Source organism: Papaver somniferum, chromosome 3 (genome assembly GCF_003573695.1).
Source record: "Papaver somniferum cultivar HN1 chromosome 3, ASM357369v1, whole genome shotgun sequence".
Classification (NCBI taxonomy): Eukaryota; Viridiplantae; Streptophyta; class Magnoliopsida; order Ranunculales; family Papaveraceae; genus Papaver; species Papaver somniferum.
The window spans coordinates 41,389,995-41,397,826 of NC_039360.1; the positions used below are offsets into that span (position 1 = coordinate 41,389,995).

General features: G+C 42.3%; 1 long non-coding RNA gene across 1 annotated transcript; it reads right to left on the reverse strand.

The window, feature by feature from the left end:
• Positions 1-647: 647 nt before the first annotated feature.
• Positions 648-1,540, reverse strand: LOC113355972. Its single transcript, XR_003362709.1, has 4 exons — positions 1,381-1,540; positions 1,193-1,286; positions 954-1,083; positions 648-837 (listed from the first exon to the last, which is right to left on the reverse strand). It is a non-coding gene; the product is annotated as an uncharacterized LOC113355972 (long non-coding RNA).
• Between the last annotated feature and the right edge of the window lie 6,292 nt (positions 1,541-7,832).

Consider the following 7,832-nt stretch of genomic DNA (forward strand, 5'->3'; position numbering starts at 1 on the left):
ATCTATGATTGGGTCTACCCTAGAGTTTTAACAACCTAAAAACACCAAAAATAATAAATAGTAGTTCTGGACTAAGTGTCCTTGTGAACTCCTTCAAAGCCTCTTTCACATAGTATGGATCCCGCCTTCCCGAGATTAACAGTGGGCCTAATTTTTTGTAAGCTGAGTTACTTTTAGTGCTAAGACTTTCATGCGAGACCTTCTATTTCCAAAAAGGTTATAATTTATTATTGCCCGAATTGATCAAGACCAAACTAGTTTGATTCAGACAACAATAAACCCTTTTGGAAATGGTGGGTCTCAAATGAGAGCCATGGCACCCACTAGATACACTAGAAATATCAGCGAAGGGATTGGATAAACGCGGGAGACGATGTAGCATCCGTCCAGTGAGGAAAGTCACCACATCATGTTCCGGATTTATCCCATCCCATTTGTCCCACCTATAGTTGGGTATGTGACTCGCCTATGAGTAGGATATTAAAGAGTCTCCGAGACAAAGTATTATGGAACACCGCCAAGCAGAGCTATAGAAGAATGACATGGAAAAACTGCAGACCATTGTGTTTACAAGTTGCAAGGTTTCAAATGCCTCATTATGCATATAAAATAACCTTTGGCATAAGAAAAAACAGCCTAACCTCCTAAATACGAATATGACATGGAAAATTGGAAGTGATAAGATTTATGAAATACATAGAGTACAGAACACTCAAAGGGAAAAACTATTTAAAAAGCAAAGAATGGCGAATACCAACCTCAATCCAACAAGTCCACGAGCTTGACCTCGCCCAATATGCCGTGTCCCATACATCTCTCTATTTCCTTTAGGCTAAGCTGTAAGACAATCACAGAGAAGATTAACAATGTGAATTTAGTAATAAGCATAGAATCATTAAGCAAAAATCATTCATACACAGACAATTAAAAATAACTCTACAGATAATGCACACCTTTCAACAACCAAAGAAGCATCCGTCAAGCTCAATAGACCCAATAAAATACAACTTCAAGAGACACCCCTTTAGCTTATCATAATACAGTCCTCTAAATGGAAAAGACGATCGTATTTAAACTGATAAACTGCAAACACAAAACCAGAAATAAACTAAATCAATTGTTCCAAAACTTATCTTTAAAACAGTCAAAGAAAGCAACAAACAAATACAAACACATAATTGGTACTACTAACCTCATTTACAATGCGGTCTTTTGCAATGTATAGTCATAATCAAAACCATAGACTTGTATATTGTCCAATCGAAGATTCTTATTCACATATATACCTAGAAATTTCACCATAATACATAGAATTACTGTCAGAATTACAAGACAATCAAAACTAAAGTACGATCAAAGAACGAGAACGGGAAATTAGACCTTCAGGATTCATTTTAGGCATAAGATTGAGTGCTTCTGGAATCTTGAGAAAGCTCCTTCTAGCAGAACCAAATTCATGTTGAATCTTAGTGAAATTATCGTTACTCTCAACATCATTTCCAAATCTCAACACTGTTTCCTCAGCTCTATATTCTGACAAAACTCTCTAATCATAAACCCTAAACAATGAAATTAAAAAAAAATTTAAAAGAAAGAACAAAAAAATAGAGAGAGGGAGAGAAGGGAAATATGATAGAAACAAACCTTGAGGAGTATCATGGAATTACCCTTAGATTAAAATATAGTAATTGCACTATGGAAGCATATGCTGGAATTGTCAGATACCTTTACTAAATGTTGTATGAAGCCTGTCCTTGGTACTTTTACTGTAAATATATGTGACCTTCAAGTAACTGTATCAACAAAGTATGGCTATTTGTTCCAGAGGCACATATGAAAATGAATCATTCATTTGTTTCATGCAGCTTATTAGCAATGCCAAGCTTAAAAGTGTGGAGCATATAGTACTCACTAGCATGCTTTATCAGACCAAGTATGAGCAAATCCATGGAGCTTTATGGTGAGATAGTGCACATCAACAGCTTTTCAATGAGTTATAGCTAATACATATCAGACAGCAAAGGTTAGAGATGGTACAAATTTGTCATAGACAATTTTTTACTATTGCCATGAAAAATCCACTGTAGGCTCATGTTTCTCCAAGGGATGACCACCATTCTTGCATAACTAAATAAATTTAAGAGATGAGCAGACATGAACTGTGGCAAATATATCAAGTTCCAAAAGAGCAATTTTATCAGGTTAAATTGGGGCCTGTGCCACTTAATTGGGGCCTATAGATTTCTTCATCCCCAAAAGAGAACGAGGAGTGTCTAAATTTATGGAAACTACCAAAATTACCCTCAAAAAATATTAATATTACTAAATTACCCCCATCAATCCTTAATAATAAACCTAACTAACTAAAATCAGTTTTCATTCTAAGCTAAAAACTGATTCTTCATCTTCTCTATTCCATTTTTTTGAAACAAAAAATCGTTGATGATTGACGATCCAAAAACGATTAATCGTTTTGTTTCTTCTATAAAATGTCTAAACCATCAAGAATGAAACATCCTACTAACATGAACTATTCTAGTGATAACAATCCCGGAATTGTTGAAGCGATTCGCAATAAAACGAAGGAAGTGCTCGAGGAACAAGAAGCGTCTCGTATCGCACAAGAAGAGGAAATGAGTCGAATCAGGTACTTTTCTATCAACCCAATACTCTAAACTAGGTTTTAGTAACATGCAATAGGTTAGAAATCGAGAATTTTGAAATCAAAATATTTCAGTATTCACAGAATCGGATTACGTTAATGTCGAAGTAACCCGATGCTTGTTAGAAACGGATTATGTTCTTCAACTTATAAACCGATTGTTCTGCATGTGAAAAGGAATCGGGGAATGTTAGGGTATAAATAGCCCGATTGTTGTAGCCAATATTCCTGGAACTTTATATTGTTGGAATCGGATTACATATATCTTCACAAAAACCGATTGTGTAGTCTAGAATCAGACTTTATATGTATATCGAGTAAACCGATTTCTGGAATCGGTTTACATTAGCACTTTCAAAAATCCGATTGTAAATTTTATATGTTAGGAATCAGATTTCATATGTATATCGAGTAAACCGATTATATACCTTGACTTAAAAAATGCATTCTACAGGAAACAAAAGCAAGCAGAAAAGAAATATAAGCGGACACATGACCTTGTTACTCCTAAGGATTTGTGACCTCGTCGAGAAGATGGTAAAAATTTGAATGCTTCCCACCGAAACCAAAGGGCCACGGGGAGTAAAGCCAAAGGGATCATCATCAATGACCCACCACCTCAAGCGGAGCAACCAACACATGAAGAATCTGATTCCGATACACCTACTGAAAAAGAAGGTGGTGACAAACAAGTTGAAGAAGAAGAAATTCATGAAGAAGTTAATGAGGAAGAAAGTGGTGGCAAAGAAGGTGATGAAGAAGAAAGTGATGAGAGTGAAAGTGATGAAGAAGAAGGTGGGGATGAAAGTGATGAAGAAGAAGGTGAGGATGAAACTGATGAAAAAGGAGGTGATGATGAAAGTAATGAAGAAGAAGGTGAGAAGGAAGTTGATGAAGAGATAAGAGAAGTCGTTCAAGAACAAGTGCAAGAACAAGAAGTTCAACAACAAGACCAAGGAGGAGAGGCTAAAGAAAAAGGTAAGAAGATAAAAGCTCCAAAGAAGAAGAAAGGTGGCCACATGTCCGACCCGATGAAGATGTTTTCTCGCGGCCCTGATGATCCACCTTTAGGGATACCTGATGATGGATGACAGGTATTATGGGGTTACAAAGGCAGTTGGGCCTCCGTCGTTTACAATACCATAGTAAGTACCTAAACCTTATGCTATTGTTGATGGTGGTTTTTAGATTAGGGTTAAAATAGTAAAACCCTAGTTAGACAATGACGTCACTCCGAAGAGAAACAGAACTTGAGTAATAATGTCTCCACTAAGCGCATTTATTGAACCCTTTAATACGTCTGCGAGAAACTTACCAGGGTACTTTTTTTTTTAATGCTAATTAGGGTTTCAATATGCCAAACCCTAATTTCCACACCACATGTGCCAATGGCATGCCGTGCCAGCCACATCTTCGCGCCAAGGCATGCCAACCATGCCAGCCGCACCACATGTGCCAATGACATGCCGTGCCAGCCACACCTCCGTGCCAAGGCATGCCGTGCCAGACACATCTCCGCACCAAGGCATGCCACCCATGCCAGCCGCACCACATGTGCCAATGGCATGCCGTTCCAGCCACACCTCCGCGCCAAGGCATGCCAACCATGCCACATGTGCCAATGGCATGCCGTGCCAGCCACATCTCCGTGCCAAGGCATGCTAACCATGCCAGCCACACCACTGTGCCAAAGACATGTCGGCCCTACCACATGATGCTGGCTTCCAAATGAAGGGTTGCGACAATCAACATCCACCCTTCCATCTGAGATGCAGATATTTGCCGTTCAAAATCGCCAGCTAACGCGGGGCAACCTTTGGCCCAACGCCAAGTCCTAATTTTGGCCGCACCAAAACTATGCCAAATCACTAGTTTTTGGCCGCGCCTAAACTATGCCAAAATCCAGGTTTGGCCACGCCTAAACCGTGCCAAAGCCATGTCGTCCATTCCTTCATGCCGCTGGCTGCCAAAACGAATAGTTGCAACAATCAACGGCCACCCTTCCATATGAGATGCAGATCTTAGCCGTCCAAGGTCGCTTGCTAACGCACGACAACCTTTGGCCCAACGCCAAGCCCTAATTTTGGTCGCGCCCAAACTATGCCAAAACCCTAGTTTTTGGCCGCGCCTAAACTATGGCAAAATCCAGGTTTGGCCAAGCCTAAACCGTGCCAATTCCATGCCGACCATTCCTTCATGTCGCTGGCTGCCAAAACGAAGGGTTGCAACAATCAACGGTCACCCTTTCATCTGAGATGCAAATCTTAGCCGTCCAAGGTCTCCAGCTAACGCGCGACAACCTTTGGCCCAACGCCAAACCCTAGTTTTTGGCCGCGCCTAAACTATGCCAAAATCCTAGCTTGGCCATGCCTAAACTATGCCAAAGCCATGCCGACCATGATTTCATGTCGCTGGCTGCCAAACGAATGGTTGCAATAATCACCGGCTACCCTTCATCTCATAATGCAAAATCTACCCTTCACCACCGAGCCGGCAAGTCTCCCAAGCTCAACTTGCCAAACAGCAGAAACATGCTACATGTTTTCCACAGAAACACTCGAGACATCAACACATATCATAAACTGGGGGATGCTCATTGGGTATTGGTTTGGAGGCTTACATCGTGCGGCGTACACTATACCCGTTACAAGACATTGTCATAAGGATGAGGCGGTTAGTAAATACAAGGAGTAATGTTGAAACACTTTCCTTCATTATGGAACATCAATTCCAGGCGTTACCGGTTACCACCTCCTCCCATTTACTCATCCGTTTTCCATTTCTTACGAGACCAGCGTACGTTTCACTTCGATTTGTATAAATAGGTCTTACCTATTCCACCAAAGAACAAGTTTTGGTCAGGAGAATACAACACTCAAAAATCACCTGTTAAGCTTTACCATCCGTTAGCTTGCACCTTCTGATACAAGTCAAAACAAGTACTCTTCCAGAATCAACTATTCTGGTCTCAACACTCTCTTCGCTTCCCTCCCCAAAACAAACCCTTCTCCTTCACTTTGTGACCGAAGAAAGTATGGAACGGCCATTTCTTGGTTTAGTATTTGTTCAGATTGATCTCTCGAATCTAAAGTACTCCCTTGTAGTACATTGTTTAGGGTTTAGACTCGTTTCTCACCCACTCACGCGAAATTACCGAAATCAGCAGAAACTGTTTTCACCCTCAAACAATTGGCGACCATAGTGGGAGATTAATCTTTCGGTTACAATGTCAATTTTCAATCCTCGATCTCATCTTTCAACTCAGGTCTTGGGACGATAGAAGCAAACGACTCGCTCGACTCGATTCTCAGATGACTGAGGAACGATTGGGGACTTTCCATAAGCACCGCGGCGCTTCCCGCAAAACTCGGACTCACACCAGGAAGATCCATTTTCGTTAGGAGATCCAAAATCCGAAAGGACCTTCGGTCGCCTTGGCCTGCAACTTTTGGATCTCAGAGAAACCCTCAACAAACCAGGGAGCGTTGAACTCTTAATATATGCCCATGTCATGGTGGAACTTCCATCTTGAGATCACGTCCTCGGAAACACACATGGACCGGATGGGGGACTGAGTATGGAGGAACGAAGGCGGCGCCTGCAACTGAATCCATAACCGGCGTTACACCTCCGATCACCAAAGCCAGATCCGCTACCGCCACCCCCCCCCCCCCCCCCCCCTCCAATTTTTTTCCGGGTGCGACATCTCAAACCATCACCAGATCCTCTGCTACTCCACCATCGGGACGAGACACTAGAGGAGTCATAAAAAGCCGACCTCCTCTTACCACTTTAAATTTGATGGAAAGACAAAAGGATCTCGTAAGGATCAGATAGACATGGCTACAACTCAGAAAGAGATACCTATCTTCCTCACGACACTCACGGAGCAGCCACCACAAGAATCACGTCAACCACAGATGGAGATGACAAGGAATATTTTTAACATCCGGTGCAGGCACTTCAGCAGGACACGCGTTTATAGATGAAGAGGATAGCATTGCTCTTGAACGACCACTATAAGGGAATCAACAATCTAATTTCATCACACGTAAAGATCATGAATGACTTCTCGAAAATCGAGGCAAAGGAAATCAGCAACGCTTCTAAGTTCACAAAGACCATCTTCATATCAGGAGCTGCATAATTTCTGGGGACTTCGCCCACAAAATCGTGCAGTCTTTGATGAAACATTTATTTGAAGATTCTATATTTCCCCAAGGCACAACGTCAAGACATACTTTCATCCCTCAATTGCACTTCATCAGGAAAGCAGTTGTTTCCATCCAGGGAAGTTGTTCCCAAACCCCAGCCTCTCCTGGAAGGCACGATTGACAGATGAAACTGGGGACTCCTAACCACTGTTTGCTTGAAGGGTGTCCAGTTTGACAGCACGTTGATTTATGCAGCCACTCCGCTTCAACGTCCTCCAACAGCGGCTCCAGTTAAACGTTCGCTTCAGCAGCTGCTCCGCTTCAATGCTCGCTCCAGCAGCCGCTCCGCTTCAGCGTTCTCTTCATAAGTTTACCCTTCCTCGGAATACGAAGCTTCAGCGTTTGGCTTTATAAGTTTCAACATCCTCTCCAAGAACCAAAGCCGCTTCAACGCCTCATTCCTGCCAAGGTTCGTGCCTGTGCCACCACTCTTCCTTTCCGAGGATCGTGCCGTAGCTGCCACTCCTTCCCGCCAAGGGTCGTGCCGCCACACTCCCCATGTCAAGGATCATGATCGCAGCCAGTCAATCTTCGTAGTCATGGACACCTTTTGATCCATCCCTCCAAAGCTCGTGGTCATGAACAGTTTGCTCGCTTACACACCCGACCAACCTACTCTGTTCCCATGACAATGGAGTCTTTTCCGATCACATATGCTGTCAAGAATTGTTGCCGCTCGTTTGTTAATACCATCCAGAGCTTCACCATATCAACAATCACTACAAAGAGGTAGCGCGTACTCCTTCATATTTTAGTTTCACGTGGAAGAAGTAACAAAATCACCAGTACGAACGCACGATGGTGATATATTTATCATGGTCAACCCACCGACCATACAAGATGGAAACATGTAAACAACACTTGGGGACTAAGGATCTACACGGAATCCCTTTCACTGTCAAAGCTCAGAAGACATGGTCAACCAAAAGGTTATATCCACAACAAGGTCATCTACT